This window comes from Aulonocara stuartgranti (assembly GCF_965226115.1).
Source record: "Aulonocara stuartgranti genome assembly, chromosome: 16".
Lineage (NCBI taxonomy): Eukaryota > Metazoa > Chordata > Actinopteri > Cichliformes > Cichlidae > Aulonocara > Aulonocara stuartgranti.
The window spans coordinates 20,147,946-20,168,056 of NC_138952.1; positions in this window are offsets into that span (position 1 = coordinate 20,147,946).

Consider the following 20,111-nt stretch of genomic DNA (forward strand, 5'->3'; position numbering starts at 1 on the left):
TCAGATGCTTTCCAGATGGATCAAATTGTGATTGTACTTTTCTGCATTCATAACAACATAATTTATGACAAGATCATCAACACCAGTGATTAAAATACAATGCCAAACATGGCAGAGCTATCACCATATTTTACTGTAGACACTCACTGTAACTTTCTTTTGACCACCTATGTATATCCTTGAAAGTTGTTTTTTGACAGCCACCCTTTCATTGCAACCATTTCTGATGAGGCTTCAGTGAACTGTAGATGGATCAACTGAAGGGTCAGATGCTTCTCTCAGGTCCTGTGTCGCATCTTTTTCCCTGTTTCATAAGGACATTTAAGGACTTTCTCACTGTCCTCCACTTGTTTAGTGTCCTCATATTCTTTAATAACACACTGCAGAGTGTGCTGAGATATGCCAAGTTTTTTCTAGTAGCTCTTTGGGAATCACCTTGTTGATGCAAAAATAGTATTTCATGCCTGTCACACCATGTTTTCTTTGCAGATTGTAGATTCAGTGAAGGAAATGGGAGCAACTGTTGTGTTTTTGCAATAGCCGACAGGCAAAAAAGTGGCTAAAGATAGCATTTAAATTTGTTTCTTTGCTAAGTTGCCTGTTATGTTTAGACACAACACTGGTTAGGTGCCTTTTTATGCTGGAGTGATTCATAGGTCAGTGTTAAGAGGCTTAACGAAAGAAAAAAAAATCATTTGAAAATAGGGTACAAGGAGTGAAAATGAGTGGGAAAGATGCCTGGAGAACTACTGCTTATGACACCTTTTGTTTTTAAATAACAACAAAGTCTGGCTCCTTGGAGGGAAAAATAAAGAGATGAGATTTGCACAGTACTAAGTATATAAACTGTATATAGCATTTCCATGAATATGTCAGGTCCTAAGACAAGACTGATCAACAACATATGGGGCGTGTGTGTTTGGCACAGCAGAGAGGTGACAGCTACTTCCCACTCCCAGTGTTTTTCTACCTGTGTGTTTATGTGTGTGTGTGAAGGAGACAGAAATAGTGCCAGGGCATGAGTGAGACAGAGTATAGAAACAGAGACAGAGGGGAAAGAGAGAGAGAAAAGGAGAGAGTCTGTGAAATGAATGCAGATTGCTGGCCCTTAAATCTGGAGCCATCACAGTAACAGTAAGGGCTGGCAGACATGACTCATCCACTATTCAAGCTGGGGGATGTGTGTGTTAGTGTGTGTGTATGTTTTCTGAGAAACAACTGTAGCCTATATACATGTGTAAAATTGACTGCACTGTCACCTTATAATGATGCTGCTCTTGTTACATCAAAGGTAATTTGCACAGCTTAGGGCCTTACCCATTTTTACATTAAAGTTTCTAGGGCATCAAAAGTAGTCAATAAGCAATAAGTCATTCAATATCAAAAAGTCCTTTTATATCTATTCGTACTGCCTTGTCTGGTTTGTCAAAGGCATCATCGTGCAGACAAAGCTGAACAAAATCTATTTATAAATGTCTATTTAAAACCGTTTAATAAACAAATCGAAACCACCCAAGCGGAGCGTTCAGTGCCTTTCACTCGTGTCTTTGATTCTTTTTCAGCTATTTTGATTTCGACTACAAAAAAAGTAATCACATCCTATATTGTATTCATGAGTCATACAAGGAGATTAAACTGATGCTCTTTATAACTGATGCTGAGAGTGATGGTTCTTTAAAAACCTGCGTTTAACGAGAAGTCTGTGTAGTAATTGCCTTTTTTTGTGTGCGCCCTGAAGTTCACTGCTGCTTACATCAGATAACTGTACATGTGGCCGTTTGCCAAATGTTGTCAAATTAAGAGCATTCAGACATTCTGTGAACTATATCAGCACTGAAATGAACATCTTAACCTACACTCATTGTATCTCTTCGTATTCTTTGTCTGCTGTTTATTGTGGGCTTTTAGATGCATGTCCCTTTTCCTTTCTTTTTTCCCCCCTGATCTCAGCGATCTGTCAGCATTTCAATCCTCTTTTCTACTATCATCATCCGTCTTCTTCCTTCTCTCCCTTCTTTTACTTAGTAAACCCCGTAGGGTTATTCTCATGTGCACCCTTCTTTTTTCTCAGTTACCACCAGCCTCTCTTCCTCTTTTCTTCTCTCTCCATCTTTCTTGCCTTTTATCTGCCTGACGTCAGACAGGAAAAAGAGACAGGCTCAGCATCTGTGATTGGCCAGAGAAGACAACGCCCTCAGCCCAGGCTCACATCCTGAGTGGATGTTACAAATATGATATAATGTTAATGCTTAAACTGTATTTTTTATTTCATGGAAGAACTATCATTTGAATAGAAAAAATATATAGTCAGTCATAAATACCTTTAAATCTTTATTAGAGACAGTGCTGTAGGAGGAAGAGAGATCCTCTCTGACCCCTGCCATCCTAGACGCAGACTCTTCCCACTCCTGCTGTTAGACACGTGGTACTGGATGGATGCAGACCTGCAACAGCAGCTTAAGAGACAGATTCTACCTGCAAACCATGAGGCTACTGAAATGCTGAAAACTTAAATACATTCCACAATCACCAGAATTACATCCCTGCCCCCTTAAACTCTACAATAGAATGTACATATTCATGTGTTTTTATATAAGCACATATATATTTGCCCAACCCCAATTCCAAAGGAAAAAAAAACTTGCAACGGTGAAAAATTTAAATAATTGGAGAATGCAATGATTTGCAACTCTAAAGCTGTATTTTTGTCACAATAGATCACAGAAAAAAATATCAAATGTTTAAACCGGGGAAGTTATAGACCACGATATGTATAGCAAAAGAGTGCCTCCAGTATCGTACAAATCCAGTGTTTTTGCACATTTACGTTATAGCTACACTTACATGCACTGATACATGCAGTGGCTATTTTATTACTTAGACACATAAAGCTGAAATCATCCCAATGATTTAGTCAGTGATGGTGTTTTACTTGACTGTATTATACTGAGTGCTTCAAGTATTCTATGCCCTCATGAATGCAAACAAGAGTGACAAAATGTAGCCATACTGACAGTTTTCTAGAATTTTATTTATTATTATTATTTTCCTGATAGCCAGTAGGCTCCATATATTTAGAAAGAGTGAAAATCAATTAAGGTATTCTCAAGATTTGATTAAGCCACTATACCTTTGAATTACAACACTGAAAACTTAAAGTATTATATTTTCTTTAGTATTTTCCATCACTGCTTCTGATGCTTTTCAAGTAATCTGCAGTTCTTCAGTACTATAACTTTAAGGGAAAAATGCATACGTGGTATACAGTACACTGTGATGGATTGTACAACTAAAGAAATTCTCAAGAGTCAACCGATTGATTTTCAACCATACAGAGGTGGATGGAAACCAATATCTGCCTAGAAGGTGAGAAAAAATCAATTTAAAACACTGAAATAGTACATCAGTATTTACATAATAGCCCACAAAGACGCAAAGTGTTTGTGTCGTTAAGACTATAAAATGGCTTAATGGTATAATCCTTGTGGTTTGGGGATGATGGGTCTGTTTTACTACATTTTGACTTATCCTATTATGAAAAGCATAGCTGTAATAATTATGGCCCCATTCCACTCCAGAAAGGTCCTAATTCTGTGTATGCTGGTTCACCATAAGGGCTTTTGGGGATGCTTAGTTTAACTTGCATCTATTTTGTGGGGGAAAAAAGGTCTTTTGGTAAAACAAATGTACATTCTCTACAGTGGTCAAGTCCTCATTGGACTTGAGGGAGATTAGAGCATTGATGGAGATGCAATCATGCCGTACAAGCTCCCACCCCACCCGCCACCACCTCTCCTCAGCCTCAGGGTTTTACTCCTGTGATCGATTGGTTCACCACATTTCCATTCCAAGAATCCCTAAGCGGCTTATCAACACAGCTCACTTTCCCAAGGACACTGCCCATTCCCATATTCATGTTCCTGGATTCCTGGCCTATATTCCCAGTATGCAATCGGGATCTGGAAGCCTCTAGCTTCAAAGGAAATGTTTCTTTCAAGGAAGATAGCTTTTACCCTGACAAAGAAACATACAGAATACTAATATGTAGTACAAAAGGATTGTTTTTATTGGATCTTGCATTTTTATGTGCATTATCAATATTCTGTGACAAAGAATACACAGAGATTATTTACACCCCATTAATACCTTTTATGCTTCACATCTTATTTTAAGCATTGTGCAGTGTACAGTAGTGATATGCATACAGTCAATGTTTGGTGCATTCACTGTGTGTTATAAGATTAAACGCCTTTCTGTATGTATGACAGTGTGTTTGTCTTCATCCTGTCTTACACAGATGTTGCATCATTGATGGCCTGAAACGGTATCCTGGGGCTCTCAGAGTCTTGACAGAAACCTTCGTAGGGGGAATGATTTCACTTGCTGGGAAAAGACAAGAAGGTAGCAGGGATGATCACAGTACGGTACCACAGCACTTCTTTAGTTCTAAGACTATCATGAGAAAGAGCAAGTAAGATGTGTACATTGTATAATGTGAAATAACCTTTTAATTGCATAAAATTACACAGAGAATTCCTTTAAGTTGATGATGGTTAGAACTCATTGGGGAATAATATAATTTTATTATCATTCAGGTTTGATAGATGCTTTAATTCAGGTCATTCTAGCCTCTTTTCTGCAAGAAAAGCATGAAGTCAGTCTGCCAGAGTAACTTTGCCATCAAGACAAATACTGCAGTAAGTCAATAAAAACTGGATGGATTATGATTCCCCGATAATTAAGTCTAACTATGGTTATCATCAGACTACTCTTTTTATAGTAATCTAATCTATTAATCTAATCATAAGCTCAAATTTGCCCATTACTTTGGTTTTATTAGGCAATTCTAGTAAAAGTAGTAACATTTACATCAGCCTCAGATTTACTTTGCTGATATTTCTTTTTGCCAAATGTTTCTATGCTAACATTGCCACAATCTACTGGACTGAAAAATGAAGGCCCTCCAGAAGTGCAGTGCTGTTTCTTGAATAGCCACTTACATCTTAATCCAAAAGTGAGTCAGCAACCATATGCTCCAATTTTGAAATGCCCAACTTCAGAGCAGAAGAGAAACGTGTTTATAGCCTGCCCCCAAAGAAAAAGAAAAATCCTTATATTTTATTGCATTGTTATTAACACTAATTAGCAGCTGTCTGTGTGATCTACGCTTAAAGTCTATGAATATCTTTCCAAACAGGATTGAATACTTTGCGCAATAACTTAGCAGTCTTCCTTTTGTACAAACATAGGCTCTTAGGTGATGTCAACAGTTATAATAGTTGAAGGCTTGAAATGCTTCAAGAAGTCAGTGTACAAACTATAAACCATGGGCATGCAGTGAAGAGAAGCGGGGCAAGCAATGCATCAGTTTATTATTTACAAAAGTCAATGTGAGCTCTCTCTGTATGTGCTCTGTTTTGTAAAAGATCTCTTACTGTCTGTTTACATCCATCCTGGAAATAGTGAATCTTGTACCCACAGTTGCCTGTGGAAGGTAGCATGCTGGTCTGCTGCTAAATCTCATACAGGGAGTGCAGAATTATTAGGCAAGTTGTATTTTTGAGGAATAATTTTATTATTGAACAACAACCATGTTCTCAATGAACCCAAAAAACTCATTAATATCAAAGCTGAATGTTTTTGGAAGTAGTTTTTAGTTTGTTTTTAGTTTTAGCTATTTTAAGGGGATATCTGTGTGTGCAGGTGACTATTACTGTGCATAATTATTAGGCAACTTAACAAAAAACAAATATATACCCATTTCAATTATTGATTTTTACCAGTGAAACCAATATAACATCTCCACATTCACAAATATACATTTCTGACATTCAAAAACAAAACAAAAACCAATCAGCGACCAATATAGCCACCTTTCTTTGCAAGGACACTCAAAAGCCTGCCATCCATGGATTCTGTCAGTGTTTTGATCTGTTCACCATCAACATTGCGTGCAGCAGCAACCACAGCCTCCCAGACACTGTTCAGAGAGGTGTACTGTTTTCCCTCCTTGTAAATCTCACATTTGATGATGGACCACAGGTTCTCAATGGGGTTCAGATCAGGTGAACAAGGAGGCCATGTCATTAGTTTTTCTTCTTTTATACCCTTTCTTGCCAGCCACGCTGTGGAGTACTTGGACGCGTGTGATGGAGCATTGTCCTGCATGAAAATCATGTTTTTCTTGAAGGATGCAGACTTCTTCCTGTACCACTGCTTGAAGAAGGTGTCTTCCAGAAACTGGCAGTAGGACTGGGAGTTGAGCTTGACTCCATCCTCAACCCGAAAAGGCCCCACAAGCTCATCTTTGATGATACCAGCCCAAACCAGTACTCCACCTCCACCTTGCTGGCGTCTGAGTCGGACTGGAGCTCTCTGCCCTTTACCAATCCAGCCACGGGCCCATCCATCTGGCCCATCAAGACTCACTCTCATTTCATCAGTCCATAAAACCTTAGAAAAACCAGTCTTGAGATATTTCTTGGCCCAGTCTTGACGTTTCAGCTTGTGTGTCTTGTTCAGTGGTGGTCGTCTTTCAGCCTTTCTTACCTTGGCCATGTCTCTGAGTATTGCACACCTTGTGCTTTTGGGCACTCCAGTGATGTTGCAGCTCTGAAATATGGCCAAACTGGTGGCAAGTGGCATCTTGGCAGCTGCACGCTTGACTTTTCTCAGTTCATGGGCAGTTATTTTGTGCCTTGGTTTTTCCACACGCTTCTTGCGACCCTGTTGACTATCTTGAATGAAACGCTTGATTGTTCGATGATCACGCTTCAGAAGCTTTGCAATTTTGAGACTGCTGCATCCCTCTGCAAGATATCTCACTATTTGTGACTTTTCTGAGTCTGTCAATCCTTCTTTTGACCCATTTTGCCAAAGGAAAGGACGTTGCCTAATAATTATGCACACCTGATATAGGGTGTTGATGTCATTAGACCACACCCCTTCTCATTACAAAGATGCACATCACCTAATATGCTTCATTGGTAGTAGGCTTTCGAGCCTATACAGCTTGGAGTAAGACAACATGCATGAAGAGGATGATGTGGACAAAATACTCATTTGCCTAATAATTCTGCCCTCCCTGTAGGTGTGGCAGTGTCACATCAGTGAAGGCTCAGAGGTCCTCATCAGCTTGATGTTTTGAATCTGAGTGTGGTGACGAATCACTTGCTAATAATTTATCAGTAAGAAATTGTTAGCCAGTGATCATGTCCTGGATAGTCCTGTTTAGTGGCACTTAGAATGACTAAAATTAGCAACGTTGACTTTACATGTTATTTAGTTTGACCTGAAATGAGTGACTAACCCTATTAACTCAGTGTTTATCTTGCGTGACGTGAGCTTACGGAGGTCCCATTTTCCCATAGACATCCATAGGACTGGAAGGCTTTCCATAATCATACCTATTATCTCCTGGTGGCCTCTGTGTTGGCTTTGCTATATGTAAAATTGTACATCTTTTATATAGTGTCTGTGCTTACCATGCTTAAATAAGAGCATGGATATGTCATAAATATACTGTATTTTCTTAATGTCATGTATTGTTGTTGTGAGCAGGTCAGCCTACTGATATGAGTTCAAAGAAGAGCATTACAGTGTTCCTACTGTGGATATAGATATGGTGACTATTTGACAGGGGCTCACCATTGTCACATTTTAAAATTTGTTTGAAATTTGACTTAAAGAAAATAATGATTAAGCAAAACAAGTATGTTTGCTGTGTTTCAATAATGCACAGATACACAGCCTACAGATTGCTGAGGAGATCTCCAGGTGGGGAGAATGGCTCCCTGAAACATCAGCTTTAGCCTAAGTGTAAACAACAGAAGGCAGGGTTTACAGGAACTCCAAATCCCACGGTGAGGCTCCACACTCCAGCTGAGAAAGTTGAGGCCAAGCCCAGAGTGTTTATGTCACCAAGTACCCCTAATGTCATAAGCAACCTGAGCATGAAGTAAAGTAACTAATTTCATCTCAATGCCTCCCATCAGTCCTTGCTTGCTAGTCTTCTCCCTTCACTTTAATTTAAACTTTCTTAATAGAGATGAAACAAATGTGAAGTGGCTGTCTTTCTGCACCTGCACAGTGCTGCTGGCATCATTTGAATTCAGTATACCTTGTGTGACGTGAGCTTACATACATTTTTTATATGCTGAATTTAATAGGACAACAGCTAGAAGACCTTGGATGAACCATTTATTAATGCAAAGCATTATAAAGACTCAGTGTGTGAGCAATGAAATGAGCCTTACATTTTAAAATGCTTTTGCCTCTCACTAATCTGTGCTGTCAGAGAAAAGCACCTTCTGATGAAAGGAATATGTCTGCCCCTAGATCCAACAGGAGAGTAGGGGGTAAATGCATATTTCAGCCTTTGAAGAACTGGGAGTGAAGTCAAATCCTGGCTAACATGGATGATGAGTAGCATCCAGTGGCAAGACCCAGTCACCTCTCATCCTGTAGGAGTTGTATGTTCACAGAATAAGCATACAGCTACCCAGATTGCGCTTTGGATGGATCTGGGGGAAGGCCAGTTTTCGCTCTACTGCAATCCCCCAGCTTCATCTCTCTTTCCCTTTCCTCCACTCTCTTCTGTTTTGGAGTATTTACTGTGCTGAGCCTCAGAAGATCACCAAGCAGCCACTGCCACTGTGGTCTCACTGGTCCCACTAAAGCCACCACTGTAATTTCCAAGATGATCTCCAGTGAAAAATGCCGAAATGAGCATATATATATATATATATATATATATATATATATATATATATATATATATGTATATGTGTATATATATATGTATATGTGTATATATATATGTATATATATATATATATATATATATATATATACACTTACTACATTTATTCACACTGCAATAAGAGCTTTGAAATGGTACATGCATATGGACTGCAGCACAATGAAGGCTCTTGTAAAATGTGTTCACACTATAATTTACTAAAGTACCGCATTGCCTTCAAAGTAACGTTTTATTTGATGCAAGGGGAGTGGGAAGGTACTTATTCATCAGTGTGTGGTAGAGCAGGTCATGCTCTAAATGAATCCCGCTGCACTGTGTTGCAAATAAAGACTAATAGCCCAGGTGGGGGCAAATAAGTCTACTAACACCAAACATTCCTTTTTAGTCACTACAGGCTTAACAATAAGGCATCCACTTAAAACCTTGCAGCCAATTCACTGGACAGTCTGACTGAAAAGTAAATGATCTGGGAGTAACTTAAGTAGACAATGTGATTTTCAGAAGGTGAAATACTTAATTATACACAGTCAATCTTTGATGTTGAAAAGGTTGCAAGAAGGTTGAGTGAGGAAGGGCAAAAGTAAGCAAGGATGACTGAAAGTGGGAAGCCACAATCATGCCCTTGTAAAGATAGTACCATATGAGCCAAGCATCCTATATCTCTCCTTTTTTCAGTTATATGAAGATCTATATAGTAAGCATATCCAATATCTTTAGTTTGGGCAACCTTGTGATACAATGATAAGAGTTTAAAGCTGTGAATCTAAATAATATCACATTGCCTTCCCTTCTCACCTTGCCCTTTTATTTTCACAACTGTCTGTCTTAAAACTATCTTCCACCCACCCACCCACCCACACACACGTACATAAACATAGACCCATGTACACACTCCCAGGCACTTCCCCTCCTCACCCCTGGGGACAAAACAATAAGAGCTGAAAAGGTACTTTACACTGGCATCTGTGCACTGGGGATATAGCTTTGAATGTCACTGCTAATGGGAGGAATTAATAGAGAGCAGACTGTTCTGTATCTGTATGTGAAGATGTGCATCACGATGGCAGCATGTAATACTTGGTCAAATGAGTCACTGCTCTTTTTTATAGATATATACACTGTGCTAGTTCACCAACAAGCAGTGTATAGCTGCAGTTCATCCAGCTGATTTATGGTCCCCAGCTCTCACCTCAGTGGACCCTGGCTTGATTACAGTGTATGACTGCAGCTCCAGCCATGACCCCCCTGTGACCCAATAAATTAGCCCCACTGTATGAAGGAAACTCAGATGATACCGATCTACTTGAGCTGATTGATTTGACTACAGATAAAATTTCAGTATATCAGGTATGCTACCCTGCTCTTTTCCTTCAAATCGAACATCTCAGTGGGGCAATCCATCACCGTTCCAGTGAGCCTAGATGACCAGATGAAGATGATTGATGGTCTTTCATACATCACCACTGAGAGACTCTGTTTAATGGTTACTGTAATGGTTCCAATGCTTGACAGAAAGGTGTAGAAAAATGTAGGCAGATCATGTTGCCGCTCTCTTATAACCTTAGCAGTAGTGCTAGAAAAGTAGCCACATTCTTAACTCTGGTTTTATATTGAAACAGGGTGGACCAAACCAGTGCAGAATTTATCATTTTTGACCTTTTCTTGATCTTTACTCTGTCTGTGGCAGATATTTACAGAGTGTCACGGAGAGAAGCATGACTGATGGAGGGAGAGGAATAAGTGTTGTAGAGAGAAAAGAATTTTTTTGTACGAAACTTTGCTCTTGTTGAGATGGCTAGCTTCTTCCACAACAAATGCGCTTTTAAGGAGCAGTTTGCAGAGCTGCAAATGGGCCACTAACATAATTTACAGTGACATAATCATTGTGTTTACCGTCACCCTGGGCTAAATGAGTTTACAGTGATGCATGTTAAAAAAAAAGACATGTGAACTGCCACTAATGGTGGTATTCTTTCCTGATTGTCTCACTTAGGCTTAGATTTTAGATTGCCAGGAGAAGCACAGATGTGTGCAGTGATCAGAAGTAGAGCAAGCCACCACAGGGGGAGAGGGAGGGAATCGCACGTGACTGGTAGACTGCAGAGTATGTCTGCAAAGTCATCTGAGGTCGGTCAGTCTGTGTGATGAGATAAATGACGCAGAGTTAGGGCCCAGGCTGAGTACAACACAGTGATGCATAGGCCAAGGATTTGCGCTTTGCATAGCAGAACAGATAACAATTGAACCTTGGCTCTGTTTACAGACAAGAAAGCCACACAGAGAGTTTAAAGTGAGAAAGAAAAACTGGATTTATATCACTGCATTAAGCTACACAATTAGGCTACAGTACTGGCGGAGCTTCCACCTGGAGTCTGTAAGTGATAGAAATGACTTCTTGTGTTTCCCATACACATTTCTCGAGTCAGTGGAATCTATTCAGATAAAAAAATTGGGGTAAAAGTTGTGCCTCTGGCAAAGCCATTACTCCAACTTTCTTCTCCCCACCATCACCATGTAAGAATATATATATATATATATATATATATATATATATATATATACATATATATATATATATATATATATACATATATATATATATATATATATATATATACATATATATGTATACATATACATATATATATATATATATATATATACATATATATATATATATATATATATATATATATATATATAGCTCAGGTAAGTAGTGGCATGACAGAAACTCGGAAAAAGGCTCAGATAGGTGATGACACTGACGAGTGTTACACAATAATCCAGCGAGGAAGCACTCTCAGCAGCCGCCTTAAGAAGTGAGTGAGGTGATTGTTTGCAGGTGTCCGAGCCAGGGGCTGGAGCCGTCATGACTCCGCCCCGGTAGAGCGCAGTGCGCGGAAGGGGAGAGAAGGAGATGCAGCACAACAAAAACACTTGTAGCCATACAGAGTCAGCCGAGAAGGCACAGGGTCATGACAGGGTACCATGCTTTTCCTGTCAGGGTCCTGGGACTAGGCGACCCAGGACCCCTGGGCAGTCATGGACCTGTGTTATTATTATGTATTGTTGGTGTTGCTTCCCCTTCTCTGTGCTTGTACATATGTGTGTGTGTGGGTGGCTGTGTGTCTGAGTACTTGTTTATAGGCGCCGTCAGGCCTGGGGAGTGTGGCCCTGCTAGGGGACTGGCCACACCCGAAGCCACACACCTGCTGCTGATCAGGCCTCGTCGGGGGAGCTACTTAAGAGAGTCTTGGAGCTCCCACCGACGCGGGATCATTGCTTGGGACTCCACGTTAGTTACCCAGTTTAGGTTTTGGTCGTGTCGTGTCGTGTCGTGTCGTGTCGTGTCGTGTCGTGTCGTGTCGTGTCGTGTCGTGTCGTGTAGTGTATGCCTGCCATTGTTCAGTGTCCTGACTGCTGCCGCTATTGTTTCCCGCAGGAGGAGCGTGGAAGGCTTAAGGAGCAGCGAGCACCGGGAGTGCAGACACGGGAGCAGAGAACACTTGGAGGACACGACACGGGAGTCTGGGGAAAAACACGGGGATTTATTGTTGTTTGATATCACCCTCTGTAAATAAACGCACTGCTTGAACTTTGAGCTCCACGCCTGGGTCCTCCTTCCCCACACCCCCACGGTTTGCCATGCCATACCGTGACAGAATGATCCCGCCAACCACCATGGACCCAGCAAACTCAGGAGTTGCCACGGAGGACACGCCTCTCTGCAGCTTCTCTCCTCCTGCTACCCCCCCAAAAACCCATCTCCATAGAGACTGTGTCAGCTTCCAAAAAGACAAAAAACAAACTAAAAACCAGCAACAAACACCTTAAACATAAACAATTACAAAGAAAGAACAATACAGTATCCACATCTGAACCAAAGAGTAGAACAGTGAAATGTGGATTATTGAATATTAGGTCTCTCTCCTCCAAGTCTCTGTTAGTACATGACTTAATAATTGATCAACAAATTGATTTACTCTGCCTTACAGAAACCTGGTTGCAGCAGGATTATTATGTTAGTTTAAATGAATCAACACCCCCGAGTCATTCTAACTACCAGAAATCTCGAAGCACAGGCCGAGGGGGCGGTGTGGCAGCAATTTTTCACACCAGCCTATTAATTAATGAAAGACCAAGACAGACTTTTAATTCATTTGAAAGCCTGATGCTTAACATTGTCCACCCCAGCTGTGAAACTCAGAAACCAGTCTTACTTGTTATCATCTATCGTCCACCTGGGCCTTACACAGAGTTTCTGTCTGATTTCTCAGACTTTATATCTAATTTAGTTCTGAGCTCAGATAAAATAATTATTGTAGGTGATTTTAACATCCATGTAGATGCTAAAAATAACAGCCTCAACATGGCATTTAGTCTGTTATTAGACTCAATTGGTTTCTCTCAAAATGTAAAAGAACCCACCCACCACTTTAATCACACTCTAGACCTTGTTTTAACATATGGCATAGAAACTGAACATTTAACAGTGTTTCCTGAAAACCCTCTCCTGTCTGATCATTTCCTGATAACATTTACATTTACAATAATTGATTACACAGCGGTGAAGAGTAGACTTTATCAAAGTAGATGTCTTTCTGAAAGCGCTGTAACTAAGTTTAAGAATATAATCCACCCACTGTTATCATCTTCAATGCCCTGTACCAACACAGAGCAGAGCAGCTATCTGAACGCTACCCCAACAGAGGTCGATTATCTTGTTAATAATTTCACCTCCTCACTACGTACAACTCTGGATACTGTAGCTCCAGTGAAAACTAAGGTCTCTAATCAGAAGTACCTGACTCCGTGGTATAATTCTCAAACACGTACCCTAAAGCAGATGACTCGTAATCTGGAGAGGAAATGGCGTGTTACAAATTTAGAGGATCATCATTTAGCCTGGAGAAATAGTTTGCTGCTTTATAAGAAAGCCCTCCGCAAAGCCAGAACATCTTACTATTCATCACTGATTGAAGAAAATAAGAACAACCCCAGATTTCTCTTCAGCTCTGTAGCCAGGCTGACAAAAAGTCAGAGCTCTTTTGAGCCAACCATCCCCTTAACATTAACTAGTAATGACTTCATGAACTTCTTCACAAATAAAATGTTTATCATTAGAGAAAAAATCACCAGTAATCATCCCACAGATGTAATATTATCTACAGCTACTCTTAGTACCATTGATGTTAAGTTAGACTCTTTGTCTCTAATTGATCTTTCTGAGTTAACTTCAATAATTACTTCCTCCAAGCCATCAACGTGTCTTTTAGACTCCATTCCTACAAAACTGCTCAAGGAAGTCCTACCATTAATTAATTCTTCGATCTTAAATATGATCAACCTATCTCTAATAATCGGCTATGTACCACAGGCCTTCAAGCTGGCTGTAGTTAAACCTTTACTCAAAAAGCCATCTCTAGACCCAGCAGTCTTAGCTAATTATAGGCCAATCTCCAACCTTCCTTTCATATCAAAAATCCTTGAAAGAGTAGTTGTCAAACAGTTAACAGATCATCTGCAGAGGAATGATTTATTTGAAGAGTTTCAGTCAGGTTTCAGAGCTCATCACAGCACAGAAACAGCTTTAGTGAAGGTTACAAATGATCTTCTTATGGCCTCTCACAGTGGACTCATCTCTGTGCTTGTCCTGCTAGACCTTAGTGCAGCATTCGATACTGTCGACCATAATATCCTATTAGAGCGATTAGAACATGCTGTAGGTATTACAGGTACTGCACTGCAGTGGTTTGTATCATATCTATCTAATAGACTCCAATTTGTGCATGTAAATGGGGAGTCCTCTTCACACACTGAGGTTAATTATGGAGTTCCACAGGGTTCAGTGCTAGGACCAATTCTGTTTACATTATACATGCTTCCCTTAGGCAGCATCATTAGAAGACATAGCATACATTTTCACTGCTATGCTGATGACACCCAGCTCTATCTGTCCATGAAGCCAGATAACACACACCAATTAGTTAAACTGCAGGAATGTCTTAAAGACATAAAGACCTGGATGGCCGCTAACTTTCTGCTTCTTAATTCAGATAAAACTGAAGTTATTGTACTCGGCCCTGAAAATCTTAGAAATATGATATCTAACCAGATTCTTACTCTGGATGGCATTACCTTGGCCTCCAGTAACGCTGTGAGGAACCTTGGAGTCATTTTTGACCAGGACATGTCCTTCAACGCACATATTAAACAAATATGTAAGACTGCTTTCTTCCATTTGCGCAACATCTCTAAAATTAGAAATATCCTGTCTCAGAGTGACGCTGAAAAACTAGTTCATGCATTTATTACTTCCAGGCTGGACTACTGTAATTCATTATTATCAGGATGTCCAAAAAACTCACTGAAAAGCCTTCAGCTAATCCAAAATGCTGCAGCAAGAGTACTGACAGGGACTAGAAAGAGAGAGCATATTTCTCCTGTTTTGGCTTCCCTTCATTGGCTTCCTGTTAAATCCAGAATTGAATTCAAAATCCTGCTCCTCACATACAAGGTCTTAAATAATCAGTCCCCATCTTATCTTAATGATCTTGTAGTACCATATCACCCTATTAGAGCACTTCGCTCTCGCTCTGCAGGCCTACTTGTTGTTCCTAGAGTATTTAAAAGTAGAATGGGAGGGAGAGCCTTCAGTTTTCAGGCCCCTCTTCTGTGGAACCAGCTTCCAGTTTGGATTCGGGAGACAGACACTATCTCTACTTTTAAGATTAGGCTTAAAACTTTCCTTTTTTCTAAAGCATATAGTTAGGGCTGGACCAGGTGACCCTGAATCCTCCCTTAGTTATGCTGCAATAGACGTAGGCTGCCGGGGGTTTCCCATGATGCATTGAGTTTTTCCTTTCCAGTCACCTTTCTCACTCACTATGTATTAACAGACCTCTCTGCATTGAATCATATCTGTTATTAACCTCTGTCTCTCTTCCACAGCATGTCTTTTATCCCGTCTTCCTTCTCTCACCCCAACCGGTCGCAGCAGATGGCCGCCCCTCCCTGAGCCTGGTTCTGCCGGAGGTTTCTTCCTGTTAAAAGGGAGTTTTTCCTTCCCACTGTCGCCAAAGTGCTTGCTCATAGGGGGTCATATGATTGTTGGGTTTTTCTCTGTATCTATGAAGCGCCTTGAGGTGACCTATGTTGTGATTTGGCGCTATATAAATAAAATTGAATTGAATTGAATTGAATGGAAGACTCAAGGTTTCTAAGAATCAGAATCATCAGAATCAGAATACTTTATTGATTCTGATGATTCTGATTCTTAGAAACCTTGAGTTTCTAAGAAGCAAGAAGAGGAATGTGAATGATGGGTGATGCTGCGTCACACCCTTTTATAGGGAGGAAGGTGGCCCCTCCTTGAAGCAGGCATCATGCTGGCAGCCAGTAATGGCTGGAGTAATAATATAGAGGCTTCTGTGGACAAAGAGAGTGTGAGAGAGTGTTCCCCAAACCAACACACCGAAGGGAATGTTTAAAAGAAAGCATCATTATCTGCTTTGTTTTATTTTGCACAAACATACACACACAAACACACTCTCAGTGGCGGTCCTAGCCTGTTTGGCGCCCCCGGGCGCACAGAAGCACGTTCAGTGAGAGACTGAGATTACCCATGATGCACCACTGACCTATCTTCCATTGGTTTTAATTTTGCACTCCAGTATGAACACCCATCCCTTTCGACAGGTTGTGTGAGACTTTAAATTATCAAACTGTAAATTATAAATTTTAAATTGTTATTGATCCCTTTACCCCTAGTCCTAAAATGTATATTTATTTTCTTACTCTTCTTATATTTATTGTTTGTTTACTTGCACTGCTGTAACTGGAGCCTCGTCGTCTCGTCTCTCTATATACTGGACTGTATGTAGCGGAGATGACAATAAAGTTTACAGCAGCAAGCAGGCGCACCGAGGGCTCTCGCACTCACTTTTCGCATACAGAATTTCGAAAAAACATTGGTGCAAATTATAACTCTGTATCATAATGTCTGGTGTTTTCGTGTTTGTTGGTTTTTTATTTTGTTTTATTTTGCAAGTTGGTTATTAGATGCTGCTCCAGCCAGTCAGTGACTCCCCCGCCGCCCCGCCCTCTCCTCCCTGTGCTGCAAGCAGCAGGCGCACTTCACAAACGGAGGGCGCCCTTACTCCCGGCAAATGTGTGATAGAAAGCCAATCGGTGCCTATGCCATTCACAAAATGCGCTGGCTGACGTCGGGGCAGCATGAGTACGAGCAAAAAAATTTTTTTTGCCGATGCCCGTGATGCCGCCTCCCACCACAATGCCGCCCGGGGCAACAGCCCGTGTCACCCGTATCAAAAACCGCTACTGAACACACTTATTAAATGAGAAATGAGAAATGAAAGATGGCCTTTCCATCCCCACAGGATAAAACAGTAACCTTTAATCTGGACCACAACCCTGTCTGTTTCTACTGGCGACCAGACATGTCCTCTGGTATCAGCTTAGTCGGGAATGTTCTCCCAAAACAACTCAACCAATCACTTATTACTGGTCTGACTGCTCTTCCTGAAGTTACTGAGCTTTCTCTAAATCAAGTGAATTTAGTCTTTAAGTAGATAGTGGTTACCAACAAGGCCCCATGCACACTAATATTTTTAGTTTACCTCACCTTTAAAAACCTCTTGACTTCACTGAGACAATGTAGCTGCATTTTCAAGGACAGTGGGTTCTCAGCAGAGGCTGAAGCCTCCACAGGCTAAATCAAACACATTGTAATTACAGCATGCCCTTCATATTGCACTTTTTTTTTTAAATGGCCTTGCTGCTGACATTATTTCATGGTTGCACTTCCTTCACAGAGAGAATGCCCTTCACAGAGAAACATGCTTTGGTTTTTCCCAGTGTAATGATTTCTATGCTCAAGATATCTCTTAAGTAACTGTAATTAGGATTAATATTAACGGTAATGACTACAAGCATTACTGCTGTAAGGTAAATTGCAATGTTTTTCATATAAGAATATAATTCTTTTTTAAATGTCTGTTGCAGATCTGAAAATTAGGTAAAAACTCCAAATGAACAACACATAGCACATTAGACTGTGGCATTATTTTATCAAAATTGAGCTAGAATGCAAAAACAGTGCATGAAAAATAAATTACACCCTCACTGATCCCAAAAGAAATAAATTTTCTTGATGAATTGATTCTCAGCAAGTGTAAGTACCTTTGTGAAAGTAGAAGTTTTGCAGTTTGCTCATTTGGAGCAACTAGGTGTGTGTTAAGACAATGCCAAGGTGGTAAGTCATTTGCAATGATCTTAAAGCAATTGCTGCTGCCCATCAAGCTGCCCATCAAGGGTTATAATTGCATTTCCAAACAATATGAAGTCTAATCTATGAGAGTTTATTCACAAGTAGAAAACATTTAGAGAGTTGCCAATTTTCCCAGGACTGTCATTTTCGGTTAAGTCATCCTAAGGCCAGAATCTGCAATGCTCAGAAAAAAATTATATGTCTCAGACACTACAGGCCTCAGCTAGTACTTTAACGCGTTAAATGTTAAAGTTCAAGACTGAACAAATACAGCTTGTCTCGAAGGGTTGCCAGTATAAATAAAATTTAAAAAAACCTCTTCTCTTTAAATTAAAAAAAACATGAAAGCATGATTTATGTTTGCAAGGCTGCATCTAAACAAATGAAAACAATGTGCTTAGACGAGACCAAAGTGGAGCTACATGGCATGTTTGCCAAAAAGCAAACACAGCTCACCCGAAACCCTGGCTGATTGTGACCCACACCCGTTTTCACACCTTGGTTCATGTGATTAGGTAGAGGATCATCATGGGGTCCTTTTGTCCATCTTTGGGGGGATACTCCCACGCCGACTCTCCACCATTTGACCCTAGAACTGAAGAAGCTTCTCAGATGAGAGGTGAAATGTCTTCAAGCAACCTAAAGAAGTCCAGACCCTTTTCTTTCCAAGTTCCTTAGACAGCATATCAGGACAAACACCCCATGCCAACTCTCAGCATGGTGGTGGAGGAGTGACAATGGCGTGTCCAGCGGGGTGGCCTGGGGGGGCACAGGCCACCCCCCAAACCAGACTGGCCACCCCAGGTGCCACCCCAAAGGCAAAACAATAAAATTCAATCAAATATCCGATTATGTTTTCACGGTGACGCTCAGATATCCGAGTGTAAGTGAACGCAGCATCGGCTTCTGCGCTATGCGCATCACGTTAGCAAAGGTAGGAGAGCCAAGCACGAAAGACGGCACTGCAGGAAACAATTTTTCGGTGAAAGAAAATGAGGACAGAATAAATGTCCCGGTAAGTAATATCAAGTTTGTTGAGTTTAGTAAACTTCGGTGAAATTAGAATACCAAGGAAAAAAATAACACTTAAAGAATTATTGCAGCTGTGGAATATTTCAGACAGTATGCTACTGAGGGCAGCTAACATAAGAGTTATGCGTTATAAGATATAATCTAAGTCGTAACATTGCTGTATGGAGCTGCAGATTTGGTTGCAGGTTAACATAGCTGGACTGGCCATCGGGCATATCCCCAGTGACTTATTTTTTTATTTTTTTTGTAATGGCATGAACAATGAGAGGTGGTGGATTGGCCAGATGCAGGTCGATGTGTAGAAATAACTCCGTTGTTTGGTGGTGGCTATGACGGGGCTTCCACAGAGGCAACAGGTGGATGAGGGAAGGGGAGGCAGGAGGAGAGACCCGAGGCAGCCACCAGTCCGAGTGTCAGGTGAACTGAACTTCAGGTAAGAAGTTATGACCTGCAGTCTATCTGGGTCAGATATAAACCAAGTTTAGGTGGAGTTTATTTTCATGTTGCTGACTTTTTACTGTCAGTTGCAATAACTCATACTGCGTTCTAGCCAGTTTGACGGAGTTTTTATACAGCTGGGTGGGTGCTATGATGTTACTGATAGTGAACTTTATTTTATTCATAAGGTTAGTAGAGTTGCCAACGGCTCCTTAAAAAAATGGAATGGTCCCTCATTCAGAGAAAATATTACACGTTTCGTATTGAGCTGAGAAGAGACGCAGTTTGTCCCGGACTTTAGCTAGAATGGAAAAAAGACACAAAGCTGGATTTATTCTGTCTTTATGCTGCACAGCTGCCTCTTCTCTCATTCTCTCCCCCTCCCTCTCCTGTTGCTACTTCAATCATGAAACTGATCAATGATCAGCTGATCGGCTTTTCTCTCTTGTTTGTTTATCGCCCACTTTGCGCCAGAAAGAGGAAACCAGCAGATATTGCGCTAAACAACAGCAGCACGTTTAAGCTTGATCAGCTGTTGTTAGAATGTATTTAATATTAATTTCTAGTATCAGCTGATGTTTGCTGGAGCCA